The sequence below is a fragment of the Falco cherrug genome, chromosome 13 (assembly GCF_023634085.1).
Source record: "Falco cherrug isolate bFalChe1 chromosome 13, bFalChe1.pri, whole genome shotgun sequence".
NCBI classification, from domain to species: Eukaryota; Metazoa; Chordata; class Aves; order Falconiformes; family Falconidae; genus Falco; species Falco cherrug.
The window spans coordinates 26,026,017-26,050,546 of record NC_073709.1 but is presented as its reverse complement, the minus strand read 5'-3'; the positions used below and the strand labels follow the sequence as shown (position 1 = coordinate 26,050,546).

The 24,530-nt window shown below is 37.9% G+C and overlaps 1 protein-coding gene across 33 annotated transcripts in view; it reads left to right on the top strand.

Annotated features, from left to right (window-relative positions):
• The window catches only part of ESRRG (estrogen related receptor gamma), a 408,187-nt gene that overhangs the window by 250,911 nt on the left and 132,746 nt on the right, over positions 1-24,530 (top strand). The window contains exon 1 of one of the 33 annotated variants that reach the window (XM_055725772.1): positions 12,081-12,098. The exons of the other annotated variants lie outside the window; for them this stretch is intronic. The gene's annotated coding sequence lies outside the window, so the exon portion shown is untranslated. Of the gene's footprint in view, positions 1-12,080; positions 12,099-24,530 lie in introns of those variants that run through there. 33 annotated transcript variants of the gene reach the window in all.

The window sequence follows — 24,530 nt, the reverse complement described above, 5'->3', positions numbered from 1 at the left end:
GGTGATATTTAAAGAGCTGGACAGCCACTGTCGGTGGCTGACATTAGTATGAATGACACCTGTCCCATCAATCACCGGGCCGTGGTGTCACAGATGGAGAAACAACAATCCGGCTGAATTACCCGGCGCTGCACACTTGGCTTAATTCAGCTCATTGTTCTCCTACAAATCTCGAGGATGGCTCGTTCTGCGCCGGGAGTCCAGACAGAAGCGCGAGATGGGCTCAGGTGGTGGCACGTGTCTGCCCTTTGCTGCTCCATCAGAGGTACTCGGCAAGAGGCTGTCACTGGGTGGGGGTGGTGGGAAGGAGCGCTCCACGCTGGGACTGAAGCTTCAGCTTCTGAAGAAGACTGTAATTAATCAAGAGCTAAAACTCAGGATTTCTCCCGGCATTCCAGAACTTTTCATTTAGCTAGCCGAAAGCGCCCAGCACACAGCCAGGTTAACGTTTAACTCTTCAAATACTACATCGTAGCTGTCATTTGGAGAAGAATGAGAGGAGATTCTGCACGTATTTCCTGTGGCTGTGCAGTAAGCAAAATCCTCAAAGCTGTGGCCCTTCTGAAGTAGTAGGTCTTTTATTATTCCTCAGTAGTTAGCACTGAAAATCAGTATCTGAGACACTGAATAGAAAGGAGGGGTGCTCAGAGGCTTGATGGAGGGAGGGGAGCGAGTGTTGTTCTTTCTTTTTGTGGCGGGTCTTTTAATGCCAGATGAAGGTTGCATCATGAGAAGTCAGAGTCTTGTTCTGGACAAAAACAGTGAAGGCATTTAAGTGCTTTCAGGCATTGTAACCATTTTCCTTCCCTCCCTCCTTCCTTCCTTCCCTCCCTCCTTCCCTCCCTCCCCCCCCCCCCTTCTATTCCTAGAGTACAGGAAACTAAAATAAACTAGAGCAGATAAATAATTTCTATTTGCTTTTTAAAGTCCTGTGTCAGGTATATTTTGAATGCATTTGAATCCTGCTGCTTCCATGCTCTTTTCCAAGTAGCACCAGATAAATACCTATGCAACACTGAGGCAGAAGTGAGCATTCTTACTTACAAATTTTTTTGTCTTCTTTCCCTCCTTTTTTTTTTTTTTCCCCCTCCCCACATCCCTTTTTTGTAATGCACTGTAGAGTGGCTGTATTTTTGTTGTAAGCTAAATCACTGCTGCTGGTTTTGTTACGACTTATGTCAAGCAGCAAATGTGTAGCATGCCAGAAACGGGCTACAATATATTGAAGACACAGCTTATGTTTGATTGTGTGTAAATACAGTTAGTTAGTTGGGTTTATCTGATAGCCTGGCAGAAAGAGAGAGGAGCAGTACAAACTGTTTTCAGTAACTGTGCTGTTCATACACCTGATAAGATTGAGAGTGCTTTCGAACTACTGATACGCTTTGAATAAGAAAAGAATAATCACATCCATTGGCACCAGCTTATCAGGAATGAAGTAAAATGCCAGCACTTTTTACATTAGCAAAAGTAAATGTTTTAGACGCTTTGGGCCTCTTTTCCATTTAAATTAAATAACAGGGTGCTTTTGAGTGTGCTGTAATGAATGGAAGGATTTATTACCTTGACAAAATTACAGGTGAATATGTTGAGAGAGGAGTCCTCGGCAACAATAACAGCTCTTTTGATAAGTGGCTACATCTATTCATGCTTTTGGTACTGAAATTCAGTCATTTTATCCTCTCTTGCTCTATCAAGTGCAGTGGCTATCTTACAATGTACAGTTCTTCATAGTGTAACATACTTGTGCATTTTGTAATATACTGGCAACAGATTTGATATTCAGTGTGTAACACGGCTGTTCATAAAATAATGCTTGATCATTTACTAGTATGTCCTCTGTCTTCAGTTGCTGTGTATTTTTGTGTTCGAAAAAAAATATATCTCAGAGTCTTTGCTGGCAAGGCAAGGTATGATTCATCATTAACTTAACCCAGCAGGCATGAAGCATGCTTGGATGCGCTATTATCTTCTCAAAGTTTACTGTTTTTTATTTTTGTAGCTTTCTTTTTATTTATTTCCAGGGTTGTTGGTTTGTTTTGTTTTTTTTTTCACGTGCCTACAATTAATTTTGGGATATTCAAATTGGATGAATGATAGTACAAGAGCAGATTTGATTGATTTTGGATTATTATTGATTACTGTCAATGAGATCACTGTGACACTGAAATCAATGGTATGTGATTAAACCAAGGCACCGCTGTTCTATACATTAGGCAGTTTAGGAACATTAGGGAATGTTCACAAGCTATAAATTGAGAAAATGTTCAGATTTAAATAGCCCTTTGTTTGGCATTTACTCATCAAAATATGTTTCTTGGGAAAGTTAGTTTTCCCATGTGCAGGCTTTCAGTAAAAGAAAGGTCATTGATTTAAGGTTTATTAAATTTTAGCAAAAAACAACTGGCTCCATTTGGGTGTAAAATAATTTAAGTACTTACTGCAGGCAACCTTCATGCTTTAGAGCTGTTGCTCAAAGGTTTCATTCTTCTATGAAGATGTCAACTGTAAATATAAAAATGCATCACTGAAAATGTAATGGTTTAAAGATTCAAACTGAAATAAAAATTCCTGCCTGGGGAAAGCACTATAATCAAAATAAAGTAGTCTTAACTTTTTTTTTTATTCTGTGGAGGCCATACTTGAAAAGAGCGCTTGAAGGCAGCAGGTAGCGAGGTTGACAGGGAATGCCAATTTTTATGTATTTATTTATTTATTTACTCTCCTCCACAGATGATGATAGTCTAGCTTTGCAGTGCACCTCAGCCACGCATACTAGATAATATGTAAGCTGCTGCTGCTTGTGAAATGTGGTATCCTGGCATTTAAGTCAATTTTATAATCTGGCAAAAACTCCACCTGGCAAAATTATAATCCAGCTTCTGAAGGACTGTTATTTCTGAAAGCTTTTTATGTCTTTTTAGCATATACTAAATTTCTTGGGAGCAGTGGCCTGGATGTACACTTGATGGATGACGGAGTCAGGGCTTCCTCCCACCCCCCCACCCCCCCTTTTTCCCCTTTTTTTTTTTTTTTTTCTGAGTTGAAAAACATATTAGATACTCACACATTAGGTAATGCTGGAACAGAAATAATGCAGATGCAGCTGTTTAACACAATTACTGTAGGGTTTTTTGTACCATTGTTTCATGAGTTATTTGAGATTTTTCCAAGGTATGAAGGACAGCCTACTGCCAAGCTCCTGCATCCGTCTTAAGAAATCTTTTGCATTTACTGGTAGTGGCCCAATTCAAGACTAAATGGAAAGAATGCCATTCATTTTAGTAGATTTTGGATCAGGCTCTATAATTGATTTAAAAAATGAATGATTTGGTAGTATTTTAAAAGAAATCAATGGAAAAAGGGAGCCTGTGTCCAAGGATTCACTGCCAGGATGTGACATTTGCACCAGTATAGAGATGCCTAAGGGAGTGTGACCAGGAAATACTAAGATTACCCCATAATATTTTCTGTGTGAGCTTAAAAGCAGTGTTGGCATTATGCCAGTATCTTCAGTCTCGTGTTGACTAAAGAGGAGGTAGAAAATCCTTCAGATGCGTATGGTAAGACAGAGTGACACTGACCCCTTTTTTCCTTGGTTTTACATCTGAATGCAAGAGGGGTTGAAATGCTGAATTTACGTAAAGATTGATTGATCTTGGTTTGTTTCTGCTGATGAATTTTGGATGAAAAGCTGTAACATGGAATACATATGTTTGCTTGATGCTCATTGTCTTCCTATATGGGCAGAAGCACATTGGTGTTCCTATGAAGGGTTGAGAAGTCACAAAGGATGGTCATGGTCATTCAGCACATCTTTCCCGATGAGAGGCAAAATAAATTTTAATAGATGAAGAATTGCCTTGATTGGCCTCCAACCAGCATTTTATTTATGAAAAGGTTCATACAGTGTTTAAAAGATATAGGAACTTGGCTCTTGGACAAAAAGCATTTTTCTGCTTTCCTTTTTGTAGAAATAGGCCAAGATGGCATAAGAGGATAAAGGAAACATAGAGAGTTCACTCTCCAAATATTCTGATGCTCCTTTATGTTGTTCTAGTTATACTAAGTGTACCTTAAAGTAGATGTGAAGTACTATGTCCTGCCCTCCATTGTAGAGACTTTTCTAGTGCAAACTTTGTTGTTGATAATGGTGCTTGCATTTGAGTCTCTCAGTCAGTGAAGTTGCATGTGATTTCTATGGCTGGTCTCTGCACAATTTGCATTGCTGTGTTTGCCTAACAAAGGGTTTCTATTGTCATTGGTTTTCCCTTCCTTGATTTTCTTCTCTCTGGATATGAGCAGTATGTAATTCCAGAACTATTCCTTTAATCACAGATCACCTCTTTGTATCTGATAAAGTATTCAGGCTTCTGTACAAATGAAGCCATAGGTGTGTTTTACTATTGGAATCAGTGGGAGGAAGATCTGACTTTATGGCGCGGGGGTTTTTTTTGGGTTTTTTTTTTTTTGTTTTTTTTTTTGTAAATGTGCAGATCAGTGCTGTGATTAAAAAAAAAAACAAACCACCAAACAACCTGTTTTCTAGGACAGTAATGTTTGAATTTCATGTGAAAGTGTGTCAAAGGGAGTTTCTTTGCAAATCTGCAAAAGAAGCCTGTTTCTGTAAAGGTTCACAAGAGGATGCTTCGTCAACTTGTAGTACTTCTGTTAGAGCAAAGCCTATTATTTTATTAGGCATAAAGGAAAAGGTGAGTTACACAGCATATATTTATAAAGGTTGTGTCTGTGACATTTGTCTCTAAGATTCGCTATCTGGAGAAGAACTCCTAGGAAAGCTAGGCACGAGGGCTAAATATAAGCATGCGCACTTCAAACCCCATTTTAAATTCTGAACAGTCCGGAGTAGCAGAGTAAGGAGAACTAGGCATGCATGTCAGTTCTTCCCTTTTACGGTTTTTGCAGAGCAGTTGAGGTTTTGTTTCCACTTTAGTGATTAGTTTTTTGTTGAAGCTGGTGAGGATTGTCTCGGAGCAGCACAAACCACAACCCATCAGCAGGCTGCTAGTCAGCAGCAGGTGTGAACAACATAAAACAGGATTAATGCTGAACCAGAGTGTGCACTAAAAACAACCCCTGCCTTGGTTTTACAAGGGCAGTAAGATAGAAGCACTCTTGTCCTGTTTACTAAACAGTGTTCAGTGGACTATGTAAATGGGCTCTGCTCAGCTGCAGAGAAGTAAGTGCAAGAATTATTATGTATTTGAGATTTTTAAAGACACTTTTTTGTCCTTTAAGAGTAGACCTCTGTTAGTGTTAAACCAGAGGCATAGAGGCAAATGTCAAGGTGTTCAAAGTTAGCGCTTCAGTTTTTGCAGCAGAGGGAAGGGAGGATGGAATGTCAGCATTCAGCATTTAATTTTTTTTGGTTGTTGACATAGGAGAGCAAGTAGATTTTATTGTCTTTTTGAAATTACACCTTTATGATTTAGGGTTTAATGTCTGCTTATTTCTTCTGTACACGTTTTCTTTAAAAAGCCAGCTTTTCCTTCTCTTTGCGTTTGTGCATTTCCATATTTGGGAGCATTTAAAGCTATGTATTTATTGTATCTATTACATTCAGCATCAAAGTCTGCCCTCACTTATGCTCTGTATTAAAATAAGGGGGATATATTTGCGGTGGAAGCAGAATTTACTTGTATATTAGGATTGTTTATAAGCTGCTCCCATTTCTCTGCTTCTATCAGTGTATCACCTGACCAAAGAAATAGTCATGTTTTAGGTAAAGATGTGTTTAAGGTGACAATTTTTCATAAATATTGTATGCAGTTTTACTGATGTGAGGGTTTGTTTTGTTGTGGGTTTTTTTGGTGTTTTGGTGGTTTGTTTTTTTTTTTCTTTCCCCAAAACATCCAACCCTACCCCCCCAAACCCAACCGCCCAAAAACACAACTCATTTTTCCTGAAGTGGTTAACATTTTCAGAAGTCCTATAACCTCAGCCCTTGGAAAACTCATCAGATCTTCTGTTGCAGAGCTCTAATGAAAATTTGATCCTTTTGAAAATCAACTTCATGGTATTTGTATCAAGTGCAGTTTAAGTATAATTATGTCTTCTTTCCTGTGATGTTCTCTCATGGGATCGGGATTGGCAATTACTTTCCGTCTAGAACAGAATGAAGTTTTGGTGGTTTTTTTTATTATCATTCAGTGTTTTCTCATCAGCAGTAACTCCTTTCACATTACCAGATTATAGATACATATGTAGCAGTGATTTTTTTATTTTTTTTTTTACTGAAATGCCTGTATGAGCAATAGCTGCTTTTATAGGGTGCAAGTTCTGTCTTTGCGGACACCTGTGCAACTCAGCTCCTTTGGCTGTCAAGATACGCTTCTTCATAGGTACAGGTCTGATTTTTTTAAGGGGATACATCAGGCTTCAGATAGTGAGGGCTTGGCTCTACACATGTTGTCCACAAAGCAATGGCAAGCATTACACAAACAGGAAGATTGCATTTGAAGTTTAAATTTGAAGTTAAAGAGAATTGTGTAGATTTGAGAACAAAAAATAGGTCAAGAATTTATGTATTTTCTAAAATACCTTAAATAGTCACATCACCTTATTAATTAGTGGATTTAATAAATCCATTAAAAGCAATTGTTTTAAAATAATACCTAATGTGAAAATATGTTCAAACCAGAAGGAACTTAGTATCAGTCTTGTGACCTTACAATAGGAATTGTTTCATTCTTTCTTCCCCAATGTTTTTTCCCCACATACAGTTAAATACACAAACAGCTTCAACTCTAAAAATAAACACGGTCAGTTTCAAGCATGAGTTTTGCTGATGAAAACAGAAGGCTTGGGGCATCTTAATTTTTCATTGCCTGAACTTTTCCATCAGTAGTGAAGCAAGCTTACCAATATAATACTTTCTGAAGCCAAATTTGGTTCTGTTTGCTGCTCCAATAGTGTATGTGTTCCTGTTGTGACAACCTGGCAGTGGCTCAGAGGTTTATTTTTAAAGAGGGTGTTCCTGCATGTTCAGAGTGCTGTTCATATATTGTTGTTGAGAAAACAGCTTATATCATCACAGTGAAATCATGGCTTGTGTGACAGCATTTGTAAACTGACTGTGAAGTGCACTGCTTTTAGTGTGTCTCTGCGAACTTGTAAACACGTTTCTGTAACTTGAAATGCTTTTCTGAAGCTGGTAGCGCATAATTCACCATTTCTAGAAGTTGCTGGTACCAAAATCTATTGCATAATTTTGTCAGTTTCCTTGTATGAACCCTGGATTCTTTCACCTTTTTTTTTTTTTTTGGTTCCTTCCCCCCCCCCCCCCCCCCCCCCGTTTTTTCTGAGAGGTGGTGATACAAAACCTTAAAGTTCAGGATTTTCAGTTAGGACACATAAGTGTCCAGAAGTTGTGCTGCTTATCCAAAGTTTATCTGAAGTGTTTAACCACTTTGGCCTCAAAATCAGTTGGCATCCCATGAAAGCAGTCTGTCCCTTGAGGTTCTCTGTAATTCCTGGCTTCTGCCAGGTCAGAAATAAACAAGAGTAAACTTTTTGATAATACTTCTATGTCTTCTCCCTGGGCCAGATGAAACCAGATATAATATTATTGTGTTTATTGTTATTTGAGTCCCTACTGAGTGTGTTTAAATCTCTGAAGAGATAAGTTTCTGTTTGTTTCAGGCTTCAGTTGCCAGTTTGGGCCAGTGCTCGTTTACTTATCCAGGTTTATTTACAGTCAGTTTCTTTTTCCAGTTACACCAGTACACTCGGAGGGAGCAGACTTAACATTGAACGTGTCTTGATTTACGCTTTTTCTTCTACCTTTCAACATTGTGTAATCGCTTATTCTGATTTTTTAAAAAAAGGTATTTTGACTCAGTAGTGGAATGTAATTGTAAGTTAGTTCTGTATGGTTTACCCTGTTATCATTTCATATTTTTGGTATGGTAGTACATAGAGACCCCTGTCATGCTACTGTGCTGTGCCGTGCATAAATATATAGGTAGTTCCTATTCAGGAGCTTTGATGACTACAAATACAAGCAATTCATGAAAGCTGTAGAAAAGGGCACAATGTACTTTTTAATCTGGCAAGTGCAACCATACTCCATGTATGCATATATAGTTGCAAAAAAATTATTTTTTGTATTTTGTTTTTATTTTGTATTTTAAATTTAAAATAAGCATGAACTTCAGGCTAATAGGGAAGCACGTACTGTTTTATTATAGATCAGCAGAAATATTTGAGGGAGAGGTGGGTGGTTTTCTAGATGTCAGTTCAGGGAAGGTGCACGTAAGGGAAAGGGGGGAGAGTGAAACGCACTGTGAGAGGGAGACAGGCAGACAGGCTGCTGTCATTGACATAGCACAAGGGGTGGGGGAAGAGGTTAGAGAGACAAATCTGGATAGTACAGGATTGCATAGAGCGCCTGACCGACTGCTTACGTTTAATACCTTTTTTTCAATATGATTTTTTAAAAGTTGTCCTTGAAACAGTGATTTCAATTAATACACTGGATCAGTTGCCTGCTGCTTTGAAAAGAGTATGAAGTTAATCAGTTATGCTTATTTGGACAGCAATATATTTTGTATAAAAAAGGAGTAACTTCTGCCCTACAATGATACTGATGCTAGTCAAACTCTCCTAATTTCTTTTTTTTTTCCCTTTCAGTTTCATGTGGTCTTGCTCAAAACGTGTATTACAGTTTTTTCTTGCTCTCATCTTCACTGTGTTTTGCCCAGCATTCCAGAGAGGAAAGCAACATATTAAAACATTAATTTTTGCGGTCAAAGAAACACTTACTGCCTCAGGTTTTGTTTGAATTTTCCTTAGAAGCATCAAATCTTTTGTAATAAACTATTAGTTTTATATATCTCCTGAAAAGGCAAGCAGAAGAAATTCATTCAAGGAACATGCTACTCAGATTGAAGCTGATGCTTTTCACTGTATGTATAATAGCTGTGAAGACTTCATCTAAAACCTACGACTATGTATGAGAAGATACATAGATTTATAGGAAAAAAGGAGAACATTTACCTGTGAAAGGGTAGAGGTATTTGGAAGCTGAAGCTGAATCAAAATTTTTGTGAAGTCACTAGTTTAAGATCTTTGTAAGATTTCAGGCATATTTTGTTTTATGTGCACCACTCGGGGGACTTTCTGGAGAATAGAGGTGGACTTCTCTTCTGTAAGGGAGGAGGGGAAATGCTTCTTGCACGCTCTGAGTAAATTACATTTTGGTTTAAAAAGCAAATAAGCATCTGGTCATTTATTTAACTAATTCGTATAGTATTGTATGTAAAAGGTTTTTTCCCTCTGTGTGCTGCTTTCTGCTACGCTGATGATAATGTACCTGGAAGGAAAAGGCAGTCCAAGCTGAGGCAGCCAGCGTCAGACAGGGCGGTCTGCCATCTGTCCCACCTGCTGCATTCATGTGTCCATCTGGTTACTGCAATAGCTCATTGCAGGCTTCAACAGAAGAACATGCAGGCTGAAAAGAAGGCAGTGTGAATTATTTAGGTAGCTAGTGTAAATAAAGAGGGGGAGAGGAGCAAAGGAGGGGGGTTGTGAGAGGGAGAAAGCACTCTCTTACTCCTAGATGCTTTGGAATGTGTTAATGCATGAGAGCATTTGATTTGCATATAGATTTAGATGTATAGATCATTGTGAAGATTACAAGCCAATGAGTTTTATCTAGATTTAGATAGCTCTCAGCCTGGTTTGCACATAAAATATAGCCAGTTTCAGGAGGAGAATCTTTGGGGACTTTAAACCTAAGTGAAACTGATGAAATGTAATGCTTTTAGGTATTAATTTAGCAGAAATAAAATATTTCCTTTAAGGGCTTTCTGTGCCCTTTGTTAACCAAGAATTTATAACTGCTTTGCATAGTCGGTGCTTTATACACACTGTGTGGTTTTGATTTGGTTATAGTTAGTTACATTTGTAGTCATCTGTACTTTATTCTAAGAGAAAAAGCAATTGACAAATGCTTTTCCTTTCCCTTTTCCTCTCCTGTTTATCAGGTGAAGATTAAATCCAGCCATCAAACAAATAATTTTGCAGCTGTCAATGTATATATTGTTACACAGACAAATACATATATATGCTTTTCTGCCTGCATAAATGTACATAGAACACTTAGATCTTTTTAGATATTTTTGTAGGGTGTGAGCAAACAGAATTTCATATTGTTACAGTGGCCTTGAAGAAATGAATAGATTTATTTCAAAGTTGCATGCTTGAATTTCAAAATGACCACCAGAAGGTTCAGATTATGACGGATTATTTGTTGCTAAAATAATTATTTTTTAAAAAGATAAAAATCATTAGTGCTAGATTTGAGCATAGGAAACTCATTTGCATCATTCTGTTCTAAGCGTTTTAGTAATAGTGGTGTCACGTCAAATTTTATTTTTAAAATCCATGAAGCATTAGTCCAATGCTGTATTAAAAAAAAAAAAAAAAGATTGGCTTCATATTTTGATATGCTTCCTGATGTCAGAATCTTTTTACTTTCAAATTTTAAATGTCAGACTTCCCTGGGCCAAAGAATAAAACCAGGATCACCTTAAGAGGAATCCTTGAAATTGTGGGAGGGTTTTGTGCCATTGTTTTGCCTGGGTTTAGATCTGCAGAAGAAGGGGACAGAGCATCTTGAAATCCCAGCAGCTTGGCTACTTCTCTAAGATTTGCATGAAATTCAGCTGCAGCCTTCAAAGGGATTTGAGTGGATTGGATTCTTTAAGGTTAGTCCATGTCAAACCTATTAAGTTCAATTCACATGCAAAACCCTTTTCACGTTTTTTTTTTAAGCCAATAAGGCTCTAGCTACTATTAAGGCGACATCATGTACTTGCAGTAGAACGTCCATGGTAATGGATCACCCTACTGGCACGTGTAACTAACTGATAATCCACTTTGTCATCTTTCAAATTAAAAGGTTCTGTGTCTTGTATCTTCTTCAGATGGGAGAGGTCTTGTTTGCAAAAGTTGAGTTGCTGGAGACTATTTTAAAGTATCTGAGTCATTGTGAATATCCATTTTCTATCTAAAATGTGATCCCCAAAGTTACATAATCCCCCCACTAAATGTAGATTCATTTAACCTTTGAAAGTAACTTAAACTCTATGTTCTTAAGTTCCCACGTCTTTGAGTTCTCATTCTTCCTGTGGATCGACTCCACTGTTAAATGATTTTAGGACTGCAGTATATGTTCTGTGGTGAATTAGGAAACAATTGCAGACGAAAAAAAATGATGAAAATATTCTATAGTGTATAAAAGGATTAGTGGCCACTTTCAAACTGCAAGGACATGACTTCGAAAAGGGAGTTCAATTTTTAATTCAAAAGCCAAATGAAGGAGGTCTATGCATCTCAGACATTTAGGCCAAAGCATCTAAGTGCCATGTGCAGCATTTTTGAAGTCCACTAGCAGGCTGTGAAGGGAGTACCAAACAAAGACACTTTGCCTCAATTAGATATTGTCAGTATAAATGGATGTTAGTAGGAATTTGCATTAAATAGAGAACACCCAATGTTCTCTGAGGTTGTTTCTCAAGCTGAAGCTTTCCACCCTACATGAGGTCTGCAAGATTTGCTCTTCATTATGTGAATGGTTATGTATTCTTATGCTTTGGTTTGAACATTGTGTAACTTTTTCTAAAACGCTGGCCAAATCCTTCAACCAGGTAAACTGAATCTTGAAAGCAATTGTTTGCTTACGGCATGGGATCAGATTCGTCAGGTCCCACAGTGGCTGCACTGACACCTGGGTTTTCAGTATCTGGCAGGATTCTGGATTCAAAGTTGTATTCTGATGTCACTTAAACACTGAATTTTGCTCAATTTTAAAGATGTGAGGAGAAAGCATCTTCTTCTGCTTTTTCTCATTGCAGCATTTGAGCTTCATGCTTCTTGGTCAAGCAGAGTACTGCTTTTAGTTATGCTTAGATAAAAAATGGTTGATTTGTGCATACTGGTTGAGAACAGAGTATCTTCCATTGACTTTAAGGTTCCAGCTGCTTCAAGTCTTTTAAAAACATACATTAATTAGAACAGGAAAAAGTATTTATTTTCACTGTTTACATTTCAGGGAAAGAAGCAAACATCCCATGGTGCGTACTTCATGTTTAGAATGCCCTTTTTTCCTAGCGAAAGCTAAAGAAGCTGCTTCTTGAATTAAACTGATTTTTGAGACTTGATCCTGCAAAGCTTGTATGCATAAGTCACTTAATACATGTAAATTTCCTGGCTAAGTAGTTGGAAGAAGTGTTTAATGTATAATAAACCTTTCCAGTTGGCTTGGTTCACTTGCATCTTTTGCAACAAATACTTATATTTTCCCAGTATAGAAAAGAATACGATTAAGAAGTACTATAAGTAATTGTCTTGTGTTTGGCTTGTTTGGCTTTTTTTTTTTTTTTTTTTTTTTTTTTTAAGTTTTCAACATGCATTTAAAGAACTGGAATTGCTCTGGCCTATGGTCAGAATTCTTCAGTGTGTTTCATGACTTCTGAGAGTAATTTTTTTTAACTACCTAAACCAGGAATGCTTTAACAGGTAAAAGATATATATAGGATATGGAATTTTGTATTTGTGTGTGAATTCATAATTGTTCATCTGAACATTATTGATAACACCTAAGGCATTCAAGCTTTTGCAGAGCCTGCAGCTTTTAATACTGATGCCTTGTAGTATTAATATGGCTCTTTTCAGCATTATTAATTATATGGGCTAAGGAGCAAATACTTGCATCTATGTTGCTATTTGATAGCATTCCGTAAAGCACATTGTTCTCCTGCTTGTAGGTTAGTGAATTGTGTTGTTATGTGTGTTTTTCGTGCGTTAGTATTTGTGGAAGTAAAGTTAGTATTTTGCTGAGGGGATGAAAAGGCTGTCCAGATGTGTGGATTCTCTTTTCTTTGGCACCTACAACTCTGTGGTTGAGAATATTGTAAATATCTCATTGAAGAGTATAGTCATGTTGCAAGAATTGGGTATCTGTGTTGTCTGGCAGGGTCGTTCTTCTGGCAAAATGGTGATTTGATACTGTATTTTTTTAAAATGTTGGAATAAATGCAAAAAGCCTCTATTGATACTACTAAGTCCAGGTAAAAAATAACAAATCTGGCTAAATTTTTTTGGCTTAAACAACTTTAGATTCTAGTAACATAAACAGAGTTAGTCCTTTACTGTTCTTGTTTATACTTGTTGGCAGCCTCTGAATGGAAAGTAGAATGCAGAAAGCAGGGCAGAGGGAGAAAGGTTAAATGGCAGAAATGTTAAATTGCTTCAGTGACAGATTCTCTCCGGAAAGGCATTGAGTTGTTTTAAGGATTAGTTTGGGAAAACTTGAATTGAACCCACTTCTCTACTGTTCATACATTGCATTGCTAATGTTGCCAGTCTCTTATGTTTCATAAAAGCAGAATTTACTTTCTAAAATGAGTAGAGAGCACTCGGGGAATTTTAAAAAGCCAAGCAAAAAGCCATAAATTTCATCAGCTGCAAAACCGGTTGGAGTTTTACCTGTGTTATTTCATGGTGAGATTGTTAAAACATTAGAGCTGATTATTAAAAACCATATATGTTTTACATTATGGTTGTTGCAAAATACCAGAGCAATGTTGCAGAAATAGTTGGCAGTGATCAAAGGAGAAATGTAGGTCCTTGGTTAAAACCCATACCAACTTCTAAACAAATCTCTGTTCCTGATGGAGAGCTGTCATTGCAGCAAGCTACTCCTTACAGTATGAATGCTGCAGCCTATCAGCTAGTCTTAAACATTTTCTTTTGGAAAAACCTCACCATATGAGCTGGGAGTACAGGAGGATGTGTGTGCAGTCCCTCTTCAGAAAAAATGCGCTCAATCTGTTTCAGACGAGTTCCCTGAAAGATGGGTTAAATCAACTGATTGAGCTGATTTTCTCTCTTGAGGTGATATTTTATTTATATGATAAAATGCTTGGAAAGTGATTAATTTGTCAGGGGAACATCTTGTTACTGTAAATTTGCCGAATGTGTAATAAAATTGCCATAACACAGATGGGAAAATGAAGATCTTTTAAAATGAAATAACTGAGGAGTCTGCCTACATTTTCAGCACTTAAAATTAACTTAGTTAAATTTCTTTGTGATTTTTACCCCTGGAAAAAAGCAGGCTGGGGAAGATGCGTGGCAAAAGTGTGGTGTGGATTTGTATGTGTGGTAGGTGGAGAGGACAGGAATGGACTGTGTAGTTTTCCTTCTGCATCTGAAGAGACAGATTTATTAAATTTCTCTGAAGCTTCCTTGATTGAGTGAATTTTTAGAAATTAAAATATACAGGTTGGATACTCCTCCCTAGTAGCAGAGAATTTAAGAATAGGGGACCTTTGTTGGCAAGTGCCTCGAGTCAGTAAGATGTACATGAAATAGTGGTTTCGTGCTAGGTTTTGCAGGTTTGCTTTCAAATGACAGCTAAATAGTGTAATACACCTTAGTCTTTAGAGCAATCTCTTATTGTGTGGAATATAACTTAGATTATGTGGGGATGTACTTGAAAAGTCAAAGGAAGGAGGAGCACTTTCCCTGTCTCTGAGTTGTGGCGTGTAACAAGTGAAAACAGCATTAGTGAAGGAACAGTGCCTTTTGTTCATACATTTTGCTACTGCCTGTCCATCTGTCCACTGGAATGAGCCACTTATCATGCTTCTGTGTTTTTCCCTTTCAATTTAAAGAATTATGAAAGGAAAATTCATTTTTTGGTGTCCTTTTATGACAGGTAGACTGGAGACTGTGGTCATTTGGATTAAAAACGTATCTATCACAACAAGCTGACAGGTTATTATTATGTCTTCTTTGAATATATGAATTTTATCCCTACATGTTGGAAGTGTAAGAATGGGAAGTTTTTATATAAATAATTATCCTAGTAGTGATGTACTGCATACAGTTGCCATATTTTTTCACTTTTACAGCATTCTTGGCCTTATCACCCATAACATAAATCTTAGGCTCTCATATTTAATACAATGCGTAGGATCACTGTGCCCGTATAATGTACAGTCAGCCAATCCCGCATCATCATTTGGCTATCATTATTTGTTGTCCTATGATGGATGTTTCATTGATGTCCTGTTTGGGATTTGACAGTATGTTTGATGCAGCCATCCAGGGGTAGATGAGAGTGGCCTCCTTTAGATGTTCATGCTGATCTCCACAAACACCCTCAGTTTATTAAGCTTCCAACTGTAGGCAGTTCAAGTTTTGAGTGTATTGGTGTTATCTTGGTTGCTCATAATTTATTTTTTAGAACTCCAGGCTATTCCATGAAGCAGCAGTGATACAAAGACTCAGTTACTGTCAGACCCTCTACTATGTAAAGAACCAGTGAAGGAGCTGGGGCAGCTTTGATGTATATTCTAGGCAGGTGCTTAGCGGAATGCAGGTGGATTTTTATGCTAGGCCTTAGTCCTATCATGATAGAAAAAATGTAAAGCCCAGTCTGGTAAAATTATCAGTTAATGCATTCTCATTAATTGATCAGGTCTGATAACTCAGTTTGCAGAGAAGCCTGTGCTTGTACTGAAACTAGCAAGACACAAAACTTCTCAGGATCAAACTTGTGTGTTAATTCAGTTTAACGGTGGAGTGCAGTGCAGTGCTCTCTTCAGGCCAGTCTTTCTTTGGTTGCTTACCCAAGGACAGTCGACTTAATCAGAAGTTTTAGACCTGCAAGAAATAAATATTTGATCCAGACTTTATACTGTTGGAATAATTGAAGCGAATCTGTCATTAAAACACACTTGCAATTTGCAGTGTGCAGTATGGAGATGCTGCTCTGTTCATGTAAAGCTATGCACGGGTAAGTCTCTCAGAGACCTCTTACAGAAGAAGAGGTGACCATGGGTTCAGCATGTAATAATTGCAGCATATTGATACAATTGCTTTAGCATTGCAAGTAGTAACTTCCTTGTTCTGAATGTAACAATTGGGCTGGTTCACCTTTGTTACTTTAGACATTTTTTCTAGAATATGCCGGATTTCCTTCTTTTCTCTTTGTGACTCCCACCAAAAAAGAAGGCGAAAGATAAAACAGTAGAAACCGTATCAGGAATTTGTGAAAAGCTCATCCTACAAACTTGCTGGAGTCATGCAAACATTTTAAAAGTGTAAGTCATTACTTCCTGACCTTTGCTGCTTATATCCAGAGGCAAATCTCTGACATGTAAACCCAGTGGCATGACTAGGTTTGAATTACACATAGTAATATGTGAAGAACAAGAAACTGTGAAAAGGCAGAAGTTTGTGTATTTTTATTTTTGGAAAAATCTGTAATCACACATTAAAATACAAGACAGACTAGAAAAGACTTAAGCTGCATAGGTTTTACTTCTGTAAATTATCTGATTTATCTTGGCATATGATAAATTCGGTCGTCAGTATCATACCCAAATAACATACTCAGCTATTTGGTTTGGCTATTTTTAATTTCTAGTGCTTCCAGAATCAAGATAGACAAACAAACAATGAGTAAAAATGCAAAGGAAGAGGTTCTTTTTTTTTTTTTCATTTTAAAGTATTAAGGGTCTTCCCAGTGTAGAAATAAAAATGTTGTGCATTAGCAGCCAGGGCTCATATCACTTAAATGCTTTAGTTTAAAAAAAATAAAATAAAATATCCTTTGATGTTAGTGTGGTTTTCTTTTGGTGTACTAGGTTATGGTAATCCACCTGCATCTCGCATATCGGAGTATCAGGACCTTGGACCCTCTGAAATCACAGGCTGGGTTGGAGGATAACACCATTAGCTAGTATAAATTTGCAAAGCTTCAGAGTTGCTGATCTATTCCCCTGTACCCAAGGTTTTGACCCATGGTAAATGGCAGATGTGCTGTGTTTGGAACAAATTTGATCTTACTTTTTTTGCCTACTCTTCCCATAAAAATAACAAACCCAACACTGCTCATAAAATTACCCAGATGATTTAAGCAATTTGTGAATCAAGCAGTGATATGGGAGGAGACTTCTTCAGAATTCATGTTTGTCTTTAGAACTGACATCTCTGTTCATGGATGTTTCACAGCAGTTACAAACTTGTAATTTCTTTTGCCAGGAATTTGTTTATGCATTACTCTTGCATATAATGCAAACTAGCACACTTTTTTGCATTTTGTAATATATTACTGTTCTATCAAAGCAATTTATTTTCCTGGTGTTGTCTGCCTCTTCCATTTCAAATTCTTAAAAAACCCCACCCAAAACCATAAAAACCTTGCACTATTCACAATTACACATTGCTCACACATCACCCTGTGTGCTGGCTAAAGCTGTTCTTGCCATAGGCTTTATTTTTAGGAAGGCTACACCAAAGAAATTGGGATTACTCGAACACAAAAAATAAACATTTTAATGTAGGAATAAGAAGATATTTAGTTTAACCTTACAATAAGTTTCCTATTTAGAAGAAAACTATAAAAGTAACAAAGGTCCCATTTTGGAAGTTCAAGGCAAGTTCCCTTCTTAGAAATAAATACTCAGACTTCCAAGGTGTTTTTTCATCAAAGCCATGGGGGGGGGGAGGGGGGGGAAAGAAAAAGGAAAAAAAAAAAAAAAAAGAAATAATGCAAACTATACTGGATTGGGATTCCCCAGGACCTTGATTCCGTTCCATGTTGTGTCGTTGGCCAGCTGAGCAGTGTTGGGCAACTCTTCAGCTTTCTGTGTCTGGTTTTGCCCATCTGTAAGAGGGAGATAGTGGTACTGGGATATGCAGTTGAAGATCTGTGTTAAAATCATTAAGTGAAGGACGAGCATTATTAATAAATAGTACCACAATACTCTTATTAGTAATACTTATCTAGGTCCCTTTTTTCCTTTTTATGTTGACTTCAAGAGGACCTGTCAAGGAGCTCTGTGTGGCAACTGGGAAGAAAGCTAAGTCACCCCTAGGGCCAGCGGATGAGGGGCTGCCGGACTGGGAGCAGTCAGCCACGGGAAAGGGCTGGTCCTTTACTTTGTTTCCAAGTCCCACAAAAGTGACTGGGATTTTTGTCATCATCACGCAGCTAAGCGTAAGACCGTGGCACTCAGGAGACTGTTGTAAACCACTTTGAATTTTTGTCCCTACCTTTTTTGGTTTCTTACGGCCGTCTGCATCTCATAATTTGAAAGAAATATATTCTCCCTTGTAGAATCTTACATTTCACTCATTTTAGTTTCCTTAGCAAAAATACAGTTTCAAGCCCTTGTTATGAGACCGTGACAAAGTGATTTTATAGCCAGTACTGTAAGTGACTAAACTTGACAACAATTGTATTTTATGACAACCTCTGCTTTCATGTTCAGAGCCTACTTTCCTATCATCAGCTGCATTTTGTGTTGTGGGTTTTTTTTATTATTATTATTATTATTATTATTTTTTCCTCTTCTTTTTCTCCCCTTTTCCTCTCCCCTCCTCCCCCATGATTTTTTTTTTCAAATATGAGCAGTTCTGTATCTCTGCACTGACTGGAAACAAATCCTTTTACCGGGGGTGCATTTTAATGGGCAGCATGCTTCACTTAAGTCACCAGAACCTAAACTGTATAATACTCAATTTTTTACCAACCCAGAACCAAAGCTTTTTCTTGAGAGTGATGTTCATAAGAGTAGTGGAAGAATTAGTATTACAGAACTAAACCAGATTAGGAAGGAATGTGAATTAGATTTGGTAACAGATGGTGCCGTGGAAATTAAAGGTGCTTTGCGAATGGAAGCGACAGCAGCTTGCCTCTTTTCCTCTCCTGTCTCTCTCTTTCATGCGCTTGATAGACGGGTATAAATCACAACAATCCCGTCTTGACAGCCAATTTCGAGAATTTGATCTGGTTAAAGACATGGCTTTCCTACTCCACTCACTGAAACCGGCTGCTGTTTTATTTTTATACAGCACCTTGTCATATTTAGGAAAGTGGAATCACCTGCCTCCCTTTAATGAAATTTTCTTTAATTACAGTTTTAGCTCTTTAGTGTTAATTACTTTTCCATTCAGCCTGAGTTCTCAGGCTGTCTCATAGGAATGTATTTCTCTCCCCCACCCCACCTCCCTGCACTATTCACGCATATGCTTTCGTTTTTCTAAAGATGCTTTTCGTTGTTGGAAGTTGTTGTCAGATCCATTATAATTAGATCCTAATTATCAAAATCATCATTATTGTGTAGGAAGAGGAAGCATTGTAAACAACTGTTAAAGTTATAGGATCTTGTTTGACAGAGGAGAAACCTTTTGGGATATACATGAATAATAAACAAGCAAACAAAAAGTCCTACTAAAACCTCTGTCAGGGAAGCATATAAAGGTCTGGGTAGCAAATGCTCTCCTTGGAAGGAAGATCCACCCAGGTTATGTTTCCCTACCTATTCCTCCAGTCTAATCCCACATTTTTTGGAAAAGATCAGAGTAGAATGCCCCTGCTTCAGTTTGCTTATGCAAATATTCATCTTTGCACCTCTCATTCAGGTATCCAGATACAAGAATCACTTTTCTGATGCGTGTCAGGATTGACTTAAAGTTGCCTTAATACAATTACATTTTTGTGTTTAAGGCAGCAAGTATAAATGACGAGAGTGCTGTGATGCATGGAGATGTGGAGATGCTTCTGCTGTACACTAAAAGTCCTCAGAGTGAAAGAGAAAAATAATAGACTAGAACTAAAAAAACCCAAAAACCTCTCGAAGTAAGAGAAGATCCTTTGAGCTGGCAACTAACAGTTGGTAGAAATAAAGCTTCCTACTGGCAGTCAAATCAAATGTAGTAACAACTCAACGACTCCCTGCTGCTAGCTGACAGCATGGTGTAACACACTGGGACAAACATTCACTTAAACACTGATTGCAGGAAAACGTCATTTTCCAACTCACAAAAGTAGCTTTTTAGTTGCTTGTGCGTGCGCACGTGTATGTGTAGGGGGGATTTAAAATCAGTGGCGTGCGGCTGGGAGGAGGATGGGACATACTTGGGAGCCAGCTGAGTGAGGGGGTGGGAGAAGGATCATTTGCTTTGTAAGTTTTAGTCCTGAGTCTTTTAAGACGCTCACTCTCGGATACTGTTTCTGGTATGTTCTTTCTAATCGCTTCTCCGATTTAACAGAGCTTGGCTGACAAATTATAATTCTTCGGTTATAAAGTTGCAGAAAATCAGTGAGGGAGCTGGGTGGGGAGACAGGTACATGGTGTGCACACACCTACACTCTGCCTTTCAGCGATGGAAGGAAATTGCTGCTAGAAATTGTGAAAAATCTGGTGATGCAAACTTTGACTCCTTCCTGAGACTGAAGGCATTTTTTTGTCTTCTTTTTCCTTTTGGAAAGTGATGACTGACAGCTACCTCTCTCTGATCTGTAGTACTGGCTTTCTGACTGGTGCAAGTAACTGCTTTTGATGCTGTAATCATTTCAAAATAATCCCTCTTTAGAAAGCCTGTTATGTTCTTGAATAAATCTTGACTTATTTTTGTAGTTTTATATTTTTCTCCCTTGAAGTAGCTCAATGTAGCATTTCATTTTCTTCTGCTCTTTCAGTTGATTTCTCTTAATAAAAAGGACCCTCACAATTAATAATTAGATGATTCCTTGACACCTCCCCGTGTCCTCTGGGGGCTAGAGATACCAGGTGGACTCCACCTGATACCACTAGAGTACAACCACAAGTGAAATGATGTTCCATCACAGAAAAACACCTAACTTCTTAATCAGAGTTTTTGCTTTCCTCCAACATATGACATGAATTAGTATTAGTCTGCCGTTTGAAAATAGAGTAACAAAATCTTACTCTTCCTGATCAATATGCTGATTTTCATATGAGGAGGCTTCACCATCATTCTAGTAGCCACATCACAGCCTTTTGGCTGAAACTGTTTGGGCATGGGAAATCTCTTAGTGGGAGTTTGTGCCGCCTTCCACTCTTCTCTTGCTGCAGAGCTTGTTCGAGGCATGTTGCATACTGTAGCAACAAAAAATACTTAACATTAGGCTAAAAGTTAGTAAACAAGAGAAGGTAAGTTTAAGGTATTCTAATGAGACGATTGCAACTTCAAACTGTAAAAATGTTAGAAACACAGGAGAAAAAGAGAAACCTAAAAATTAAGTAGGTGTATGAAGTATTTACTGAAGTTTTAAGTTGTATCAGAACCATAAAATATACACAAAATACAAAATCAATATATTCCTTCTTTCTATAACTTTCAGGCATTCCAGAACGATTTTTATTTAAAGTGACATCTACTTCTTGTGTTCTCTTCAGTATTTGCTCCCCCCCCGCCCCTTTTTTTTTTGTTCATCATGGCATACCAAAAAAGTATCTATTTCTACTTAAAATACATGAAATCTGTGGACATAGGCAGGTCTTTTCTGCTGGAAACTTCCTGTGGTGATGGCATAATACAGCTGATGGGATATTTGTTGCATGCACACGTGCAAAACTAAAAGCCAGGTTTGTGATTTTTAGATCAGCTTCATTTTTTGCCTTTCAGTTGTTTTTTGTTTGTTTGTTTGTTTTTGTAAGCATGTTGTGGTGACATACATTAGATGCATTGGACAACTGTGTCACTGAGGGCTGGCACCTCTTCAGATGTCTGGTGTCTTGGCTCAAAGGTGCAAAGTCTTTTGAGTATTCTTCCCTATTTACTTTTTGTTCCCAAAAGAGGACCCGATGTAAGGAGTAATTATTTTGCAGTTTGAAAAGATTTAAATGCTGTTGGCTGTAAGTGCTTCAGCTTTTAAATTCAGAAGAGTAATGTTATAGTCTGTCAAACCATAGGATCTGTATGCTACAGAGCTTGTGCATGTCTAAGGATACATTTAATTAAACCAGCATTAGTGCATCTATGCAGACTTATTAAAACACTTAGTTTGTCTCAATAATATTGATTAAATAGCAGTAGTTTGTTTAAGTGTATTTTTGCTATTGCTACATTACTTCCAAGTAATCAGGGTAATAGTCATCATCAGTGAAATATCACGTTAGTTATGAAGTAATGCTATGAGAATTGATTTAGACTTGGCAGGAGATGAAGGCTTTCTGTCATATAGTGCCAAAGCCCGATTTGGATTATTAGAATGAGAGTTTTAAACATAATTTCTGTTCATATAAACAGGGTGTGTTTTATAGGCTTATCGGTTATTCCATACTCTGAGTATCCATTATATCAAGGAACACCTCAGACAGTTAATTATGCAAAATATCATGTAAGTAATTACACTGTATTATTATGCATTTAACAGTTTTATTGATTTGCCAGTTGCTCACTTACAGTATTTAGAGCTATAAACAAGAGATGCTCATCGTCAGTTGAAATAGGTCCAAGGAAATGAGCTAAAGATAAATGACACTAGTATGCATTGTTGCATCACATGTAATCCTTAAATGCAGAAGCTGTCAACAGTGATAATTTGCAACACGTTGGGGTATCTCAGGATCATTTCCTTCTTGTTAACAAAGTTTATCAACCAGGAAGCACAGGGAATCAACTTGAAATAGAAAGGGAAGCAATAATGAATTCATTTATGTGTGGTGGTGGTGGTGGGTGGTTAAAATAATTCACCCTCATTTTGGAGGGTCTGCAGTAGCTGCAAGTCAGCCACGGTAAAATTTTGCTTTTTTGAAGGCAGCAAGGAAAACAGATGAAGTGCAGCCTAACAGATTAAGTGCAAATGTGAAGGGCCTCAGATAATGTTTTTTTTTGTTACACTAAAAACGACCACACAGTAGTGTAGGCTTCCACTGTCTTGTACGTAGGAAGTGCTTTAGCAGAGCTGGGTAGATCGCACACAGGGCAGCAATAACTGTTCGGGAAGCTGGATCCTCTGTCAGCAATCGTCAGCTAACTCAGGCCACTGCTGGTAACAACATGATGGCTTCAAGCCTTGCTTCTTCTGTTCTGGCTGCTGGTGGCTATGACAGCTGCTCTAGAAGAAGTCATTGGCTTGCTTTGCTTTCCCTTATCAAGGTGAAATGGTGAAAGTGTCAAGAAAACAGAAAAGAAAGAAGAAATTACAAAAAAACAATGAAACATTCAAAATTTATTTAAGTTCCCCACATCCAAGAAAAAAACCCAAACAAACCCAAGCCTCCCCACCGCAGCCATTCTGTTTTGCACAGGGTATTCTTTACATGATTGTGCACGTGTGTTCACTAATAAAGACCTAATGCTTAATAACAGTTTTGTTTGTGTGTGCATGGGACAAGATTCAGAATACTTTGCAATTAATGTTCTCATCCACTAGGTTAACCAAGCAGGCCTTACGATATTTCTTATTAAAAGCAGAAATCCTTTCTTTTCCTTCCCCCAACTAAGCCAGTGCACCTTAATGCAATGATGATATGTTAGACCCAGCAGTTGTCAAAGCATCGTATTACTGTGATGCCATAATGACACCCTGTCTCTGTAAAGCAGTCATGTTTTCTCAAATCACACGTTGCACCATTGATTTCTGACATGACACTTCATTCAGTCACTTTCCTTTTCTTCGGCATCTCCATTCTCTGACAATAGCAGCTGGTGCCCATTTTCCTACTAAGTGATTCACATTTTGCCACTTTACTTGAGTGCAATTAGCTGAAGCAGAAAAAAATGCTCCATGTAAAGCAGCTCCCCTGAAATTGTTACTCAGCTCTTTAACAGGACCTGGTGAAAGTGTTGAGGTGTTGTCGTGGGCGTGGGTGGGAGAAGCAACATTTTCATTTCTTTCCACAGAAACAGTTTTTCTCCCTCTTGCATTCAGAGAAGCAGAGTGTGGGAAATCACTGGAACATGCTGCACTGTTTTCCGTCTACTGCTTTAGCTGTGGACCTGTGAAATGATACCAGAAGTAAGCATGGTATTTGAGAAGAAATGTGGCCTTTATGGTCAAAGCAAGGAGCTGGCTTCCATTCCTGGCTCAGCTATAGACTTAGTGTGTCACCTAGACCATGACTGACTTTGACACGTTGGTTTTCGTAGTTAAAATATGAGGACAACAAGTTACGACCTTTTTGGTTGACATCCATGTGAGTTAGAGGAATGTATCGGAGGAAAATCAGATGGATTGCACTGTTAGCGTAAAAAATACCTAGGTGTGCATAATAACACTTGCCTTGCTGATGCTCCTACGTAGTAGCTGTCATTAAAAAATGTCAACTGCTAACAGCCTATTCTGACATTTATGGAAATAGTGTAATTCTCTCTTCGGGAAAAGAAAAACTTCATGTGCAAATAAAAGTGTTAGTCTATAATAAAGATGCTTACTCTAATTATTATGACTAATTATTACTGTCACTGAAACCACCAGTGCAACTATGAAATAGCGAATGATGCTGTAAGCAGAGCTTTTCCTACTTGAAAAGTGAACATGAGGTGTGTTCGTGGATTTTGAAGTAGTGGTGTGTTGTTTTGACCTCCTTTAGGTATTGGTAATAAGGGAAACGAGGGAAAAGTCACCTTCTGAGCCAGTTGGATGTATGGATGGAATATGAAGAGTTCCCAGTGGCTCAAATGGCAAGGCTTTCTTTTTTAAGGCGATATACTGTAATCAGATGCAGTTAATTTTT